This window comes from Rattus norvegicus, chromosome 8 (genome assembly GCF_036323735.1).
Source record: "Rattus norvegicus strain BN/NHsdMcwi chromosome 8, GRCr8, whole genome shotgun sequence".
NCBI classification, from domain to species: Eukaryota; Metazoa; Chordata; class Mammalia; order Rodentia; family Muridae; genus Rattus; species Rattus norvegicus.
The window spans coordinates 15,128,222-15,148,457 of record NC_086026.1 but is presented as its reverse complement, the minus strand read 5'-3'; the positions used below and the strand labels follow the sequence as shown (position 1 = coordinate 15,148,457).

The 20,236-nt window shown below is 38.7% G+C and overlaps 1 protein-coding gene and 1 pseudogene across 5 annotated transcripts in view; both read left to right on the top strand.

Annotated features, from left to right (window-relative positions):
• The window catches only part of Cntn5 (contactin 5), a 1,231,995-nt gene that overhangs the window by 1,100,961 nt on the left and 110,798 nt on the right, over nucleotides 1–20,236 (top strand).
• The window catches only part of LOC134479991 (TATA element modulatory factor-like), a 28,827-nt pseudogene extending 8,591 nt beyond the window's left edge, over nucleotides 1–20,236 (top strand).

The following is a 20,236-nucleotide window of genomic DNA, read 5'->3' as shown; positions in this document are numbered from 1 at the left end:
AAAACCTGCTCAACCCTGGAAACACAAGAGTCACAAACTAAAAATACTTGTCATCTACTAAGCATCCCTGAAAAACACAGCAATGTGTTAGACTTTTGAAATGTCATTTAGGTCTCACTGTAGAAAGTCTATGATATGATATAGGAAATTTTGGTGGGAAAAATAAGGCTCATGAAAATAATTCTGTGTCTCCGACTCTTACTCAAGCTAGGAAGTAATCTCAATACTATCTTTACCAAACCTAGAAAATATCTAAAACTACTTATGAGATGATATTTTACTTTACTAGTTAATAAGTAGAGCATTAAATTATATCATCTTGCAAATAATGGAGATAAATGTTCTTCCAGCAATTTTAGGACCTGTGAGTCAGTTATATTTATTTCTGGAAATGCATTTAGCAAGTTCATCTAAAATCAATTATTCCTCTTCAAAATACCACTTCTTCCTATAACAATTTTAATGTGGATACATAGGTTTATTTACATTGACTTTTCCTTTTCATTAGGCGAGGTGTTGTGTATCCTCAAACTCACTATACCCTAGAGGATAACCACAGTCAAGGTGGAGCTCACTAAACTTCACTTAATCCTGAGTACTGCATGATTGACTCACCCTCTGATTATCCTGTCTCCTCCTACTAAGTGCTGGATTTCAGGTGTGCTCTGTCATGTCTATTTCTCAGTTTTCATCTTCTAATATTGGTATATTTTATTATCAAAAGCAATTTTCTAGTATGTAAACGTATATATAAACACATATATATATATGTATGCATGTGCATACATACACACACAAACTAATATGGATACACACACACACACACACACACACACACACACACACACACACACACACACAGCAGCAGTTCTATTGCTTAGACTCTTACAGGCCTAATTGTTTCAGAATAAATTTAAAGGACTTTCCTTATATGGCTTAAACAATTTTAAAAAAGTTATACAAACTAAATTTAGTAAAGTTTATATGTGCTTGAGATGGTGTGTTAGTCATCCAGTACTCAGAATGACGAGAAGTTTAGAAAGCTCAACCTAGCCAGGAAAGAACCAAACTCTTCTATGCACAGTACAAGAATTGATCAGCTCATTGGCTAAAGATACCTGTGTGCCTTCCTTAGGCTCGCAGTAACAGATTAGCTGCCTCTGATTGGCTGAAAACCAGCTGCTCTGACTGGGAACCAGGGTATACTCTACTATACACTGACATATGCAGTTTGATACAAACTGAATATTAGGAACCTTGATAGAATCTAAAAGTTCTGGATGAAGAAGCATGTCAGGTCACGTTTTAATTAGCAAGGCCTGAGCTGAAACATACAAGTATAAGTATATATCAGGGAATTTTTAACCCTTTTTTTTCTCCTATATGTCACGTATTTGATGCCTGTAACACTAAGAGCAAGCAGATTACCCATGATGACGTGGACCAGGGCAAAGATGGTGTCAAGATCCTCAGTGCCATGTGCCTGAGCAACTGGCACATTTGTTTCCCAGCCATGTTTCTATCACCTGGGCTTCTTTGACTCTGACTTCATGATACTGTCGTGATGGATATTCCAAACCTGATTTTTCTCTTTCAAACAAACAAACAAAAAAAAACTACAACTCGGCATTCTTCGCAATGAACACCTAGGGTGCGATAGGACCGTGTTTCTTCCTTGGGATCTCAGCTTTTCAGCTGACAAACTCTAGATTAACATAGCTTTCTCAATCAAAATTTCACTATCAAAATATTAAAATCATGCTGTCATAGAAAATCACCAAATTACTTAAGTATAAAATTTACTCAGAACACATGACTAAACATCCTAAAATACCTACTCCACTTTCCAGGTTTTCTAAAGAATGGAAATACTGGTAGGTGTTGGCTTTGTGCTGCTCTCAGTGGGTGCACAGGATCTGCACCTATAAATTCAGGAGATGAAATATAACCAGTAGAGGAAGAAAATGGATAATATGATAAGACTCTTAGCAACTAGTACTTTTACTTTGTTGAAAAGGAGTATGCTAGATTTTGCTTTGTCATTTTGAAAGCTTTGATAAGCAAAATGCTGTTCTTATTATTGGATCCCATATAAGGCTTAGCATTTACAAGTGAGAATGACTTAGTTTTACAAGTTGACATTGCTATTGCTATGTAAGCACTACATTTGTGAATGGCTATTGCTTTGTTTCTTGAAGTAAGTTTCAAAGAGTTAGACTTTTGAGAAGCCATTATCCCCAAGACATCTTTGCAATCCTGCCTTTATTTCACAGTGCTGCTTTTTGCATCTGTTTTGTCTTAAATTCTAAAGGATGCCTAACTATTATGATGTATTTAGCTTTTAGCTTTTCAAAATTACCTAGTTTCTTTTATGAAGCACTTGTTATCATATTACAATATAAGTCTAGCTTTAATAGCTCAGTAGGCAGCATCTCAAAGATGTTCTCACCCTCAGAAAGGAAAGAATAGGAAAGTTTAGAAATAACTATTGGACTATAGTCCATTCCCTGTCTTCATCTCATATTCTTACCCAAGGAAAACATAAAAGGTCAACTTAGAGAACTAAGTACATAAAAAAAACAATTATTTCCCACACATTGAGCCCATTGGTATATTTGACTATTGACACACTACCACCGTGGTAGGGCACACTTTCTTCTCTGGTTTCCAGTAACTTACACTTTATTTATTCACTTCTCCTACCTGGTAATAAGTTATTGATGATAAGTAACCAGTAATAAGTTACTGGTAATAAGTAATTGATGGGCCAGAAGAGTATTCATCAGTGTACAAGATAGGCCTTCTAAATTTATCTGCATTCCACAAAGGTCAATTAGCACATGTCCACCAGGCAGTGATCCAGGAAGGGAGGATTCTTTACTAAGTAAGAGCAAGCATCCCATGAAAGGTATGTGAATACAGCTCAGATGTAGGGGGGACTGTTTTTAAGAAGCATAATGGCTTTCATGGTAGCAAAAAGGAGTATGTTTTCAAGATCTCACAGTTATGGCTTGTCCAACCTCTTCAAGCAGAGCAGACTGTGAAGCCAAAACATATCTGAGTCTTTTCTGAACAAGAAATAAAGAATTTCATAGACAAAACAATGATAAGAAAAGAAGTAAATTAGGGGAAAAGGTACACAGGAAAATCTGAGATGCTAAATAATAACTCTCTAAGGAAAGTATGCCTTCACTGTACATGAGAAATTCAATGTATTACTATGTGAATTATAGTTTAAAGATGGCTTCTCACTTCACCTGTGAAACTTAAATGCCTGTGTATCTTTTTAAAGATGCAATCGTGTCAAGGTACATATACCTAGCATAGGAACGTTTTGAGAGTTTCCCAAAGTAAAACCAGAGATAAATGGTGTATTGCATAGCACAATTACATGTGTTTTCTTTTCATGGATTTTCATGTTGTTTGAAGCCTTCTGTGGAATACGTGAACTAGAAGGCTAGTTGTTACAACACTAAGATCAGTATCCAGGGCTATTGAACTATTTTCTGAGGGCTTTATGCCAATTTTATCAAGGCTGCTTCTTATTCTAAAGACAGCTTTGAGAATGAAATATAGTTATGGATAAAAGAGACTAAGATCAGAATGTGTGTTCCCAACACATTTATTACTTCACCCACCACGCAATTTTTTTCAGAATGCCAATATTTACCCTGTGCTCTACTGCTAACTCCCAGTACTGTGCTTGGAGGATATATTTGATACATTAAGTGTATATGTAAAACAAACTCTTACTTAACCATAAAAACTCATGGATTTTAGCACTCCCTCATAACTGGTAAGCTGCCCCACCAAAATATGAAGATATCAATGTCAGAAGAGAAATGTAGATGTCTTCTTTACTTTACAAAACTTTAATGATTAACTGTAATGTGAACAGAACTAAGAAAGGGAACACATTGTCAGCTTATGTATGATCTCTTCTTTCAAAACCTCTCAGGTAAACAGGCAGAGTTAAAAATTCCTTGATAGGAGAGTCTTCATAGAGCTGAGATAGTATTTTCATTAAAATAAATGGTAGCAGGGAAATACACATTAATCAAAAGCCACATCATTAGCTGAAATACTTATTTTTAGAATTGGATTCAACAAAGCTCATTAGTAAAGCCTGCTGAATAACCTAGTAGAAGGTAAGAAATATAGTGACGAATTCTTTTTAATTACTTTAACACCATCTGCTCTTTATTATATATCTTTATTATATATCTTAATAGAACCATTTGGAAGCCAAACTGGCTAATGTCCTTTATGCTGCATTTACAATAAAGGGACAGTAGTATGTTTAGCAGGGTAAGAAATTGTTCTTATAGTGTACTAAGAAGCATCTCAGCTTCTTCTGGCCCTTCACATGCCATCTCTGCCAAGTGTGTTGTAGGGGGTTATTAATATGGTTGTAATAGGGTGTTATTAATATGGTCGAAAGATGTTGTAAGTATCCCCATAGCATACACTCTGCTTGACTTTTCTAATTTGCTTTGTTATTATTATTATTACTTTTATTTTCTTATACTCCAGTCCAAGGCACTTTTATTTTCTTATAGTCCATACCTTGGCACTTCCCTCATGTGAAAGAGTCTAAGAGAAGTTTTGTTTATTGGGCTCCTCATTGGCTGCTCATTTTGAGGCGGTTACTCTGGTGTCTGGCTTGGAAAACAAACAAACAAGTGGTAGAGCCGTTAACCTGCTAGGACGAGTGTTCCTATATGTGTTTTAAAGAACAACCAAGCCCTTGGGAGATAGTTCAGCAAGTAAAATTCTCAAGGCCAATCATCCAAACTCCATCACCAGCACCCATGTAAACATTCCAGGAATGTTAGTGTTGTTTGTAACAGGGACATGGGAAGTGAAGACAGGGGGCAGGGGCCCAGAGGCTCACAGTCCAGCCAGTCTAGCCTATCTTGTGATATCCAGGTCACTGAGAGAGCATATCTTAAAAATTAACATGGACTCTATCTTAAGGGACAACACCTGAGAGTGATCTTTGACCATGACTGGAGTGCAGGTACTGAGAGACAAAGACAGGTGGAATGAAGGCAGATTTTGTGTGTTTGTTTGTTTAACTTTTCTGATTTGAATATATTTCTGTTCCATGTACATTTTAGCTTCCTAAGAAGATGGTACCCAGACAAATCCATTGCTCTGTCATTCTTATGTTTGAGGAGAAAACTCATGCTAATTATTTGTTCATTGCTTCTATTTAAAGAAATATGGTATAAGTATACATTTTGCAAAAGCAATCAAGAAGTAGTTATCCTTACTATGGTATAATGAGCATTAGAGAGTCTGAAGCCTACCTTTCCCAGCAAAACAAAAAAACAAGGGTCTAGTAGCTTCAAATACCTGTTTATTTAGCTGATGGTTCTGTGGACTGGTACCTTGTACTGGACTTCCCTGGAACTCCTCTTTTTCCTCAGCAAAGACAGCATCTGCAGTCAGCTGGCAATCAACTTCAAAGCACTAGTGTGGAAAAGTCATTTGGTTATGGGTAGAGCTATAATGGCCAACAGTTTCTCATCACCTACCAAACTAGTTCGGGATTCTTGCATGAAGAATTCAAAGATCTGAGACTCTAAAGCAGGAGTATCAAGACTAGAGTTAGACTTGGAACTTGTTCAGTGTCATGCCTGCTACATTCTGTTGGTTAAAACACATTATTGGTAACCTTGATAATATACTCTACTCATAATACTTAGAAGTTGCTAAGTATTATGGTTACTTGTGTTAACGTCATATGCTGATAAGCTGTCATCTGGCCACAATTTCTTGTTTTCCAAATTCCAAACCTTGCTCCAGCATCACAAAAGTCATTATTATTATTATTATTATTATTATTATTATTATTATTATTATCAGTAGTAGTAGTAGTAGTAGTAGTAGTAGTAGTAGTAGTAGTAGTAGTAATTAGTATTATCTCATGTATTACATACATCCTGGTCACAGTTTCTCCTTCCTCTACTACTCTAGTCCCTCTCCACTCCCCTTTCTTCCAGATCCCAATTCCCTTCAGAAAAGATTAGCTCTCTCAGGGATATCAAGTGAACTCAGCATAAAAAGTTACCATATTATGAGGCACATACCCTACATCAAGGCTGGAGGAGGCAACCCTATAGGAGAAAAAGGGTCCTAAAAGCAGTCAAGAGTCAGAGATAACCCCTACACCCACTGGTATAAGTCCCACAAGAACACCAAGCTACACAATCATAACATATATTCAGAGGACTTAAGTCAGACCTACACATGCTTCCTAATTGTCACTTCGGTCTCAGTGTACCCCTTTGAGTCCTGCTTAGTTGAGTCTGGATCACAGAAGTTCTTAGTCATAATTCTAAACTTTGCCAGTCTTTTTATCAGTTAGCTTTTGGCGGGAAAAAGTTCAGACTGATCTGTGAATCAATCATCTTCACTGAGTTCAGTTAGGTAGTTTTGCATCTGGCTTCGGTTGGACTCATTGATGCTAATTGCAGTCAATGTTCCAGTTGCCTAAAAGCGGTTTGAGAAAGTAACAACTTGGACGGCTTGTCACTAGCTATAAATTATTTTTCCTTGGGCAGAGTTCAGGCTCAAGTTATGCCACATGGCTGACATGAGCTTCGAAAAAAACCATCTGCAAAGTACTCCCGCTGCAAACATCTGTATTTTATGTTCTCATCAACCCCTGAAAGCCAATCAGTGAAGCATAGAGCCACAGTGGGAGGTTGCCCAAGGCTCTGAGTCCAGGAAGGCATGGGGAGCTTTAAGGTCCTTCCTGGGGCCATCTAGCACACAATTTACACAGTTAATATCACTGTCAAATGATCCTTTTCTTAAGTTATGCTATGATTCTTAAGATTAAACCAGTATCTAGATTATATGTGTGTTGTCATGTGTGAGAGGAAAAATAATTATGTGCACAAATCTAAAAACATTACATGCTGTAATTATCAGTACCAAATGAATCAACTGTTCAAACTAATTAACTAGCTAATATCTCATTAAATCCAAACCACTTGATCTAGTTAGGACCTTTCCCCCATTTCTTGTGGTTTGTCTTCTCTTTTAGAAAGTTGGGAATTTTTAATCAATTGGTTAATTGTATATTGGTAATGTTAAGAAGAAATTAACAGTGAAAATTAGTTTTAGTATAAAATTAATAGGCCAATAAATATTTTACCAAAAAAAAGACAGTATTTGCTACCCTGTCTAGTTAGTTAAATAAGCCATGCTATGCTGATGTGATTGTTAAACACAAGCTGAACATCAGTTTTCCTTGCAAAATAACAAAAAAAACCCTGTTTTGTTACTAAAACATATTAAATATTTCTACCAAAATTGTTTTAGTGGTTTCTGGACTTGCACTGTATTTTACTAGTAAAAATCAGATATATTTTTATTAATGAATAACTATAAACAGGTATGACTATCTCTAAAATTGAGACATGCCATATACTCTATGACAAAAATGAATTGCTAGAATCATTTAACCAGCCTGCTATCATGGTTTCTATCTAATAAATGGATGTGTCATTATCTATTTTGTTAACTTTATGAAAGCTTGAGCCACTGGAAACAAAGAATTTATAAGCCTGATCAGACTCTACTCTGGGATTAAATTGCTAGTGTATTATGTAAAGCCATGATAATGCAAGTTAATCAAAAGAAAGTAGTGAAGAATAAGAACCAGCCTAATAAAAATAGCCTGGAATTGTTTAATTCTCCACTTCTTAAGTCATTCATTATATTATGCTTGTGACTGTGGTTGTAGCATACTGTAAATGTATACAGTGTAAGGAATCAACAAGGAAACATTAAACTTAAGAACCAAAGAGATGCTTACATTTCAAACACATTTACAGATGAAAACAAAGGTGACTAATATAGTGTGATGCAGAAACCCGAGACTTTCACCATGTAGCAGTGCATTGGATGAATTTCTTTCTTTCTTTTTTTACTCTCACAGCTGAAATTTTATTGGTTGAAGAGTAGAGTACACAGACACTCCAATTCTTATCACACACGTACCCAAACTCTGAACGGTCACACTGAGTTCTCGTACCCAAACGAAGAGCTACATGTTGTTTTTCTTTGAACTTATGCCAGTGATGCTCCAGCCTCAGACTTAACAACAACCGAATGCTCACTATGCTCAGTTCCACCAATTCACAGTTTTATGTCACACACAGAACAGACTCAAAATCTCCATCTTCCACAGCACATTATCACAGCACATTAGGAAAATGGACTGCCATGACCACAGACATCACAGTTCTGACAGGGCGAGGACAAAGACTGGCTTTCTTACAAAATGGATCTACTAGAAACAATAGATATAACTGAAAATATTCCAAACACGAATGCACGACTGAGACCCCAAATTGCCATTTAGTATGCTTTGTACCGTGGGATATAAAACTAGCCCCCTCTACGGAATGTTATGGTGACCCCTGAGACAGTCACAACCTCTCCTGATTCAGTATCCTCCTATTTTCTGGTTGTACCAAAAATAAACAACCAGCAGATGATTTAACCTCTTAAAAAAATTTACACTTAAAAAATGAGATGAGGTGGGATTCCCTCACCTTTTAAAAATGTTTCTGGAGCTACTAAAAAACTTGAATTTACAAAATAGTTGATAAAAATATTCCTCTGGATTGAACAAGAAGGGAGGCAGGGACCACTTCCTCAGAGGCTGGACTCTGTCTCTCCATTTTCTGCAGGCAGATCTGTAGTTTGCTGGTCAGCCACCTCAGTCTGTTTGCTCTTCCCTCGCCTCTTCCCTTTGATCTGCCCTTTTTTTTGTCTGATGCTTTATCCTTTCCCACGGCCTTTATCGGCTTTGCCACCTTGGGAGGGAAGGGCTTGGTAGAGGACCTCGCAGAGCGGCGCGTGGGCTCAGCCTTCGCTGCTCCATCCGGGCTAACCTTCCTCTTGGCCATCATGGTGAGAGGGGTGGGAGAAGCGTGGGAGGCCGGATCTGTCACGGAGCTGCACTGCCGAGCCGCCACCACGCGAACTTGATGAATTTCTTGAACTCGGGGATAAAATGTCGTCACGTGAACACAATAACAGAAAATTTACAATAATGTAGCCTTTCAGGAAGTTGCACCAAATAGCATCATGAATCCTTGGAATGTCAATGACATTATCATTGCATCCAGTATTTAAAATTAAACAAGACTGTAAAAGCCAAATACCTGCTTCATGAGATACACCAAAAGGAAGTTTAAATTTTTACTGTATATTTCTCTGCATAGAACCCCGGTGTTCAGAAAAAGATAACTGTGAAGACCAACAACTAAGTACTTGTAGGTAGCCAAGATTCTCTGTACAATTGATCATTAGGCCTAAAACAAAGGCAAAGTCTTTGTATCTATGACATACTTATATGTTATTAAGCTTCCTGGTATCTTTGATGTAATACAAAATGAGAAGACTTTAGAAGAATAAAGTCAGCTAGGGCATCAAAGATTTCAGAATAAGTTGCCATGAATAACTAAAAATTACAAAACAAAATGTGTATTGGCCACAAAAGGTAGGCAGGGATACAGGAAGCCTGTCCCTCCGACATTGAACCCAAATCAATAGATTAAAATACATTCTAATAACTTAAACATTCTTGAATAATTAATACTTCAACTGATAAAATAAAACACAGTTCACCTTTGCTAAAAATCCCTGAAGGCTAGTTTCCAAAGTCTTAAGTTTATAATCCAAAACGGAATAGTTTTCAACAGAAATTATTACCCACATGATAATTTTTCCTAATAAAAGTATAGATACAGTCCTTAACAGACTGTCTTTTGTCATCTAGAGCATGAGCCTCTGGTGAAATCTGAAGCTCCCAGGAGTAGATAGGCCTGCACCAACCTCTGAGGTCTCTTTTAGACTCATAAAAAGCTCGTTAATTTACATAGATTGTGTCCTCAGTTCTACAAGCAAGACAAGAGCCTTTTAAGGTTCTGCAACAAACACAGTTGCCTACATTGACCCTGTTGTGCTGGATTAACAAGGAGGATTAGGTGACTATAAAGACAGTATCCCAGTATCTTCCCCAAATAAAGTAAAATTCAAACTTTGCAGAGAAATTTGAAATAATATACAATGCAGGGTGAATGGAAAACCAACTAAATAAATCTTGAGATGGATATGAAGTCTGTGATGCTGGATGGGTCTGATACTCAACAGAAAGACATGAGCATGGCTTAGGTTATATTTGGGGTGGTATTTGAGGAAGAGAGTGAGTTACAGACACACAGTCATAAAGAGGATGAGTTCCAAATGACCACATACACAAGCACTAGGGAGTCTTCATTTGAATAAATGAATAAATAACTAAAAGTGAAACAAATTAAGAAATAACCTGGTTGTCACAGGTGGACTTCACTGGCCAAGAGGGATGATTAATTTCTAATATCTGAGGTTAATACAAAGGCTTAGTTTGTTTGCATTCTGTTCTAACCACATATGTAAGCCATAAATACTAAAGCAAAGTCAGGTTTTTAATGTTCATTATATATTAATTTATATTAATATATAAAACAAGTTTAGCAAAGATCATTCCCTCCTGCTGAAAAAACCAAGAAGAATAAAAGTTTTTAAAAATCACCTGGGATCACAAAACTATAAGACATTCAGCACTCATATTTCTAACCTTGATTTTCTGTATATGGGAGAGATCCCAGAATACACTATTTTTAGGAGCTTGCCTTTTCTTTCCTTTTATAAAAATAAAAGTATTTTTCTTAACTTTGAGAATTTCATACATCATAATTTAAATAATTTTTTCTTTCCTTTCACTTCTCTTTAAAATCCACCTCTGTCCCACTATATCTGTTTCAACTTTCTCTTTATAAAACAAACAAATAAACAAACAAAACAACCCAAAATTTGCAGTTTCTGCAGCCCATATATTTCTGGGTTTGGGAGCATGGTTGACCTATCAGGAGCATACCCTTACAGAGAACTAACTGCTTCATCAACTATCCATAGATTCTGTATTAAGGACAGGGCTCATTAGCCCCTTCCTCCTCCGTGCTAGAATGTTGACTGGCTTGATGCTATGTAGACACAGCTGTTGTGAGTTCCTGAGTACAGCAATCCTGTCATGTTCAGAAGAGTAGTTTGCTTTAGTCCTCTCTAGCTCCTATAACATTTTTGTTGCCTTATTCCTGAATGGCCCCTGATTCTTGAGGTAGGGGTTTATGTGGTTTCCCATTTGGGCTGCAGATGTGAGTCAGAGAGTCAGAGTTAAGAGCACTGGCTGCTTTTTTTTTCTTTTTATTGAATTTTTAATTTACATTTCAAAGGTTATTCCCTTTCCCAGTTTCCCCTCCAGAAGCCTGCTGTCCCACCTCCCATCCCCCTGCTTCTATGAGGGTGCTCCCTCACCCACCCACTGACTCCCTCCAACCTCCCTGCCCTGACATTCAACTACACTGGAGATTCAAGCCTTGACAGGACCAAGGGCCTCTCCTCCCACTGATGCCCGAAGAACATCCTCTGCGACATATGCAGATGGAGTCATAGGTCCATCCCTATGTACTCTGGGATGGTGGTTTAGTCCCTGGGGGAACTGGGGGATCTGGTTGGTTGATATTGTTGTTCTTCCTATGGGGTTGCAAACCTCTTCAGCTCCTTCAGTCCTTTATCTCCTCCATTGAGGACCCCATTCTCAGTTCAATAGATAAGTTGACTGCAAGTGTCTGCCTCTGTATTTGATATTTGTCATGCTCTGAAAGAGCCTCTAAGGAGGCAGCTACACCGGCTTCTGTCAGCATGTACTTCCTGGCATTCAAATTTTTGTCTGGGTTTGATATTTGTATATAGGATGAATCTCCCAAGTGGAGCAGTCTCTGAATGACCATTCTGTCAGTCTCTGCTCCTCAGTATGTCTTCATATTTCCTACCGTATTTTTGTGCCCCCTTTGAAGAAGGTCTGAAGCATCCACACTTTGGTCTTCTTTCTTCTTGAGATTCATGTGGCTTGTGAATTGTATCTTTGGTGTTCCGAGCTCTGGGGATAATATCCACTTATCAATGAGTACATATCATGTGTCTTCTTTTGTGATTGGGATACCTCACTTAGGATGATATTTTCTAGTTCCATCCATTTGCCTAAGAATTCTATGAAGTCATTGTTTTTAATAGCTCCATTGTGTAAATGTACCACATTTTCTGTATCCATTCCTCTGTTGAGCGACATCTGGGTTCTTTCCAGCTTCTAGCTATTATAAATAAGGCTGTCATGAACATAGTGTAGCATGTGTCCTTGTTATATTTGGAGCATCTTTTGGGTATATGCCAAGGCATGGTATAGCTGGGTCCTTAGGTAGTACTATGTCCAATTTTCTGAGGAACCACCAGACTGATTTCCAGAATGGTTGTACCAGCTTGCAATCCCACCAACAATAGAGGAGTGTTCCTCTTTCTCCACATCCTCACCAGCATCTGCCGTCACCTGAGTTTTTGATCTTAGCCATTTTGACTGGTATGAGGTAGAATCTCAGGGTTATTATGATTTGCATTACCCTGATGACTAAGGATGTTGAACATTTCTTTAGGTGTTTCTCAGCTATTCAATATTCCTCAATTGAAAATTCTTTGCTTAGATCTGTAGTCCATTTTTTAAAGGGTTATTTGATTCTCTGGAGTCAAAGGTTTTTTGCACATTGGATATTAGCCCTCTATCAGATATAGGATTGGTAATGATCTTTTCTTAATCTGTTGGTTGCTGTTTTGTCCTACAGAGAGTGTCCTTTGCTTTACAGAAGCTTTGCAACTTAACTCAAACAATTCAGTAGCCTCCTCTATTCAAAGGATAAACAGGTTGAGAAAGAAATTAGGGAAATGACACCCTTCACATTATTCACAAATAATATAAAATACCTTGGTGTGATGTCCCTGAAGAAAGAAATTGAAGATCTCAGAAGAGGGAAAGATATTCCATGCTCACAGATTAGCAGGGTTAATATAGTAAAAATGGCCATCTTGCTGAAAGCAATCTACAGATTCAATGCATTCCCCATCAAAATCCCAAGTCAATTCTTCACAGAGTTAGAAAAAGCAGTTTGCAAAGTTCAATTGGAATAACAAAACTCAGGATAATGAAAACTTTCCTCAACAATAACAGAACTTCTGGGGGAATCACTATCCCTGACCTCAAGCCATATTACAGAGCAGTAGTGATAAAAAGTGCATGATATTGATACAGAGACAGGCAAGCAGATCAGTGGAACAGAACTGAAGACCAAGAAATGAACCCACACACCTATGGTCACTTGATCTTTGAAAAAGGAGCTAAAACCATCCAATGGAAAAAAAGAGCATTTTCAACAAATGGTGCTGGTTCAACTGGAGGTCAGCATGTAGAAGAGTGCAGATCGATCCATTCTTATCCCCTTATACAAAGCTCAAGTCTGAGTGCATCAAGGACCTCCACATAAAACCAGATCCACTGAAACTAATAGAAGAGAAAGTGGGTAAGCACCTGGAACTCATGGGCACAGGGGAAATTTTTCTCAACAGAATACCAATGGCTTATCCACTAAGATCATGAACCGACAAATGGGAGCTTGCCTTTTCTTCTCCCTACCCTCCCACAAATCCCATGGCAACAACTAGCAAACCAGGGTCAGCTTTTGATGTTGCAAACTAGGCCTTATGTTTCCCATTGTCCTTATTTCACCAGAGGTGGCTTTACATTAAACAAGAGGTTATTTATGTTGTATTGCAAAACCTACAGTCTAGTTTTCACCATATATCACTATTATCATTCAATAATAATATTGAAAACTCCTCGAGGTCACATGGAGGAATTCAAATCCATTCTTTTCATTAGATACAAAATATTGCATGTGTCTTGGCGTTTCTATTGTTGTGAAGAGTCACAGGACCATGGCAACACTTATAAAGGAAAATATTTTATCGGGGCTGCCTGAGAGTTTAGAGTGTTAGTTCATTATCATCATGGTGGGAAACAAGGCAGCATGAAGGCATAAAAGGAGCTGAGAATTCTTCATTCTGATCCACAGACAGCTGGGAGAAAACTGTAGCGCTTCTGAGACCTCAAAGCCCATGCCCTTGTCACGAGTCTCCTCCAACAAAGTCACACCTACTCCAAGTCCTCACCTTCTAATAGTGACACAACCTATGGGTCTCTGGAGACCTTTTTTTTTTTTTCCAAATCACCATAACATGGTTTGCTATGTTATAATCAATCCACTTTATCATTAGATTTAGAATTTTAATGGATTTCCTATATCTAGAGATTTAGGAGCAAAAAAACACTTGTAAACATATGTATTATTATTGCACATTTACAATCTCCTTGGGTCCAAAAAGTAGATTTCAGTTTCAAATAATTATATTGGTTGTAGCTGAGGTAAGCTCTGAAACTATGGTGGTTTGCTTATAATTCAGCACTTAGTAGTTCAGTCTGGACATTTGCTGTAAGTTCAAGGCCAGATTGGGTCACATGGTAAGCTCCAGACTAGTGAGGATAGAGACAGACTGACTGAGACAGTCTCTCCAAAATCTGAAAATAGTGAAAAGAGTAGAAGCCTCCATGGCTTTTATGGAAATTCTGTACTGAGAAAGTTTACTGTGTTCAGTGCAGGTCTGACCTGGCCCTATCCATAGATTCAGGAGACCTGTCATTTGCCAAGGTCTCGTCTTCAAAATAAAGCTTAAAACAAAAGATTCTAAATGTTCCTAACCTAGTTCTAAACTACAGTGATTTTCTACTTTTTGTTCAAAAGCCAGAATCGAACTACAACTATAAATGACATCAAATAACATGAAACTACTTTAAAACATATTTTAGCCAACACCAATCATTTCTCAGGAGTGATCACCAAGAGCCCCAAGTCACAATTTTCTCTCTTAAATATTGCAAACATCTTTAATTCATGGAAGATGTTTAAGAACCCCATGGTGCTTTTAGAATTAAAAAATGTTCAATGCACAAGGAATTCCAAATTAGGGGGGGTATCTAAAATCGGAATTCCCCCCTTTAGCTACAGAACATTTGAATATGAAGGCCCTAGTAAATGATAAATGACTCCTCTAAAGTTAAGATATCTGCTAAAGGCAACAGAATGTTATAGAATTTTGTTAAAATGCCCTTTTCTGTAGGTAAGAGACAAGCATTCTTTATTTTCTGTAACTAGTCTCCTAAAATTTTAAATACAAACATTACATCCCTGTCACAGTAAATTTTTAGGTCAAATATGCATGAGTGTATATAATCAGTATCACCCCAAATTAAGCATTATATAAACATTAGAAAAGTCAGCAGTGTAGGGTAGCACTGGTCTTTATGCCGAGCACATCTATCTTGAGTTTGACCTTAAATGATGGCAGGAACCTACATGTACCAGTGACCATACAAGTCCAGTGGGGGTGAGACTCGGGAGAACTCAACTTGTCATCCAAAGTGGTGGCAAGGCACTGCCTTTCCCAGCAGTAGTATATCCTGGGGAAGTGCAGAATGATGCAGGACTGCATTCTGTCAGTGTTAGGCAAGGCATGTGGCTCAAGACATGAGCATACGACTCAATGCTGCACTGGTGAAACTAATCCATAGGAAGATACTAAAGTCTATCTCTAGGCTGCTTCCCAGGTCAATATGGGCAACTTACCGTCAATGGGTGTAAGGAAACCTGGGCTTATATTGCCCTCTAGTGTAGAAAGAGTAATGGCAGGTATAAGGCAAACCTAGGCCTGGCATTTCACCAGGGGCTGAAATAACCAAAATTATTGCTTCAAAAGAACTAACTATTCAGGGGCTGGAGAGATTGGCTCAGGGGTTAAGAGCGCCAGCTGTTCTTTCAGAGAACCTCAGTTCAGCTCCCTACACCTACACGACAGCTGACAACCGTTTGCAACTCTAGTCCTTGGAAGCCAGTGCCTTCCGACATCGTATACATATATACATTCAGGCAAAACATTCATATACATTAGAATGCATAAATATTTTTTAAAAGAAAATATTCATCCTGGTCAGAATTTTGGGAAAGACAGCCATAACAAGCCAGCCTCCATAAACTACAAGAACTAGTTCTCCAATGCCAAGATTTACAGGAAAACTAACTTCAACCAAAGGTTAAAATATGGTACTAGAAATTTACAGCATAATCCACAGAATGAGTGAAGCCCAGCAGGCGAATTAGAAACAGCTCCTGAAAGAAAACTCAGCAAATCTCAAGAAAATGTGGAAAAAATATTTGATCCTTCAATAGAGAAATTTAACCAATTTAAATTAGAGGGGAACCTCTAATTTAAAAATTAAACAGAAATCATTTATCTGAAAACTAAACTCAGTAAAATTTAAAATGAATAGAATATGTCATCAACAAAATTGATCAAAATAGAAAAATAGTAAGCTCAAAAATAAGCCATTGAAAAACAGGAAAAAACAAACCAAGAAAATAAAAGAAGCAGGAAGAAGACTGAGTAGCTTTCAACATGAGGCATACAGGAAGGAGCAACCATGCAGTCGCGTGGGCTGTTAGGGTTCAGTAAAGAACCTTCGCTTGAGAGAGCAAAGAGGTAGAAAGTTCATTCAAAGAGTTAATGATGGAAGATATCTTCTGGTACTGGTTCCATATGAGTCAAAGGTCATCAAAAAGACTTAACCAAGTTTACAACAAGGCCTTTTACAATTAAGTTCTCAAAGATAAATAATACTGATAACTGGAAACCACTTAAGAGAGAAAGAAAGGAAGTCAGTCATATACAACTTTGTCCCCGTTTACTTGGCAACAGATTTCTCAGAAGAAACTTTACACAACAGGGGATACTGCTTATGGGTTTTTCATAGCATCAAGGGAGGGGTCTTCCAACCAAGAATACCACTCTTAATTAAATCCCTTAGAAAATATTATAATGACATCCCCACACAAATACCGAGGGAATGTCTCTAGGGGTCTGCCGAGGCTCTTCATGCTAAGAGACGAGTCAGAAAAAGGAAAGCATGAGTGACTCAGAGACACTCAGGTCCTCCAGTCTTCTGGAATTGGTGGGTAAACAATTATATCACCAGCATGAGACCTAAACAAACAAGTTATATAAAGACGTAATGATGTGTTACAAGATGGGCAATAAAGACAGACCCAACTGGGCCATCGCAAACGCAACAACCTGTAGAAGTAGGATTTTATTAATATGTTATCGCTAAATCCTGTTAAGTTGCCATCTTTACAAAACAGATTGTTACAATCAAAAGAACGTTCCTTTAAGCTTCATGTATCCTTAAAACGAAATTCTGTGATAAGTCAAAATCGTCAACAAGGGATTAGTATGCACTACTAGAGTAAAACAGATAACAATAGAAGATCACTGTCAGAGAATGAGAAAGAACCTAAAGTGGAATCAGAAAGCAAGCTTTAGAGTGGCTGTAATGACAGCCTGGGAATTGATTCAGTTCTCCAATTAGAATATACGGAGTAAAGGAATGAAATAAATAGGGCGGCGTGTGTGGGGCAGAGCCCGGCTCAGCCGGGCGGAGCCAGCCGGCGTACATGAGCTGGTTTAATGCCTCACAGTTATCCAGCTTTGCCAAGCAGGCCCTCTCCCACGCCCAGAAGTCCATCAACCGGGTCCTGGACATGCAGGAGGAGGAGCCGAGCGCCTGGGCCAATCCCAGAAATAAGTCCCCCTCTGAGTGGAGGATGGGATACCTCAACCTGGCTATTGAACTCAAGCACTGGAACCTCAGAGTCCACCAACAGCCTCTCAATTACAAAGCCAGTTCGAAGGCCTGTAGTAGATGAATCTGAAAATGTCCTCAGTGCCTTGCTTTTTCTGTCGGATGTACAGACCACTCAGAAGAGTCCGGGGTATCAAAACCTGTAGCTAAATCACAGCGGCCAGAAGAAGAAGTGAAAAGTAGTTTACGAGAATCACCGTCTCCTGGCCAGTCCAGAACATTTGAGACAGCTCAGTCTGAAGCGAGAGACTCTGTGTGTGTTTTAGGAGAGACTCCAGCCGTGGACCCTCTCACCTGTCCCTGAAGGCAAGCGTGAAGAAACTGCTAGGGAAGAGTCTGAGGCGAAGGTGCCCACAGTGAGATTGAAGGCGTCTGAAAAGTAGTTAATGTAAACACAGCAGAACATGTATCTCCCACATCCACTCAGTCTCTTACGGCTGAAACTAAGGATATGGCTTTAGAACCTAAAATGCAAAAACAGGAAGGCCGAGCAACACACTTTCTCCTCCTGTTAGCTCCTCCTCGTTGGGTACTTCCACCACCAGTGACACTGAAGTCCGAGATCACGAATGTGCAATAAGTGAGAGCTCAGCTAGTTCAAGGCAAGAGACTTCGGATGCAAAGTCGTCTTCACCTCATGCAGACATTTCAGCTTCTCTCTGCATCCGCTTGCCCTAAGTATAGCCACTTAGATGACTTCCAAAAGCTCAGTGAGAGCTGCTGCTCATCGGATGCTTTTGAAAGAATAGACTTGGTTATTGTGCAGTCTCTAGATAACCGAGTGTAAGCGAATGAACTGTGGGACAGAGGCTATGCTTTAGTACCTATAGTAGTGAGTCCTTCAGCCCCAAAGACTGAAGTAGTAGAATCTACCGAGGAGAGCGCTGAAGAAGAGTAAGGAAATGAGACATTAACTGCACCTTTTGAGGAAACTGAATTAGTTAATTATGAACAGCCGGATACACTGGCTTGTCCTACACCAGTAAATGTCGGTCACTGCCTCTGGACCAGCCGCTGAGAGCCAGCCGAAAGCACTGTGGGAGAAAGATGTTTGCAAGGCAGTTAGTTGAATTTCTGAACGAGAAGCCAAAAAAGAGGGAGACTCGATTATTGTCCCTTAGTAAAGAAAAGGCACTTCTAGAGGAAGTTTATGATAGCCCGAAGGATGAAATGCTCAGAGTAGAAGAAGAAAGTAGTAGCATTTCTTCCCTGAAAGATGAATTTATCCAGAGGATTGCAGAAGCAGAAAAGCTCAGCTGCCTGCAAAGAGAGAGATGCTGCTAAGAAGGGAATGGAACCATAAAGGAAGAACTTGGCACTACAGTTAAATAGTAGTCAGACTGCAGACCTTTTGAAGAAAAAAGATGAACAGATTCAAGGTTTAATGGAAGAAGGAGAAAACTTTCGAGCAGAAGCTGAATAATTCTACTGTCATGAAGAAATTAAGAGCTAAAGATAAAGATCATGAAAATGTTATTGCAAAGCTGAAGAGAAAGCTAAGAGCTGGGAGGGGAGTTACGCCATTTAAAACAGGTCCTTGATGGCAAAGAGGAGGTCGAGAAACAGCATAGAGAAAATATTTTAAAACTACATTCTGCGCTAGAATCCCAGAAGAAAGATCTTGGCTGACTTCAGGTAGACATGGATGAACTTGAATGAAAGAGCCAAAGTACTCCGGCTGCCCTAGACAGTGTGTACAGAGAACTTACCATTCTTCACAAAGCCAATGTGGCTAAGGAACATGAGGTTCAGGACGCTGCTCTGATGCGTGAAATTCTGGGGCACTGGAGAAGGCCCAGGAAGAAGCCCGTCAGCAGCAGAGACTCCAAGAAGCAGAGAATCGAAACCAAGAGCCGAGTCAAAGTGTTTCATCAACAAGACCATTGCTTCTACAGATAGAAATTTACAAGCAACTCTAGGATCCCACACGTCCTCGTGGGAGACCATTTTCACTCAAGAAGCACTAAAGGAAAAGGACTACAAACTGTTTTCTGTTTCTAGTACTTCCCACCACACCACACTCCAGCTCTATAAGTGGAATAGACATGGCTGCAAACATTCTTCTGGTCTCAGAATGAGTCTCACCACCATTCATTTGCACCAGGGTCTACATCAGCCAGCAGAAGCATTGTTTAGGAAGCTGTAAGGATGGGGACCAGGTCGAACATTATTGCAGTCTCAGCTAAAGCTCCGGGAAGGAAAAATTATTCATTTACATCTAGAAATTAGTAACCTGGAATCACTAGATCTTTAATGTCCGAAGAGCTAGTTAAATTAACAAATCAGAATGATGAAATTGAGGAGAAAGGGAAAGAGATACCCAAGCTTCTAGTTCAACTGTGAGATTTGGATCCAAGATACAACACTGATCTGCAGATGTATGGAGAAAAAGCAGAAGAAGGAGAGGACCTTTGCCTGGATCTTGAAAATGGAAAAAATATATTTAAAATTCAAATAGATGAACTTCTAAGACAAAGCCTCAGTTAACTTGGGAAGTTTGTATTCCCATCAAACTAAATGTAAACGCTTATATAT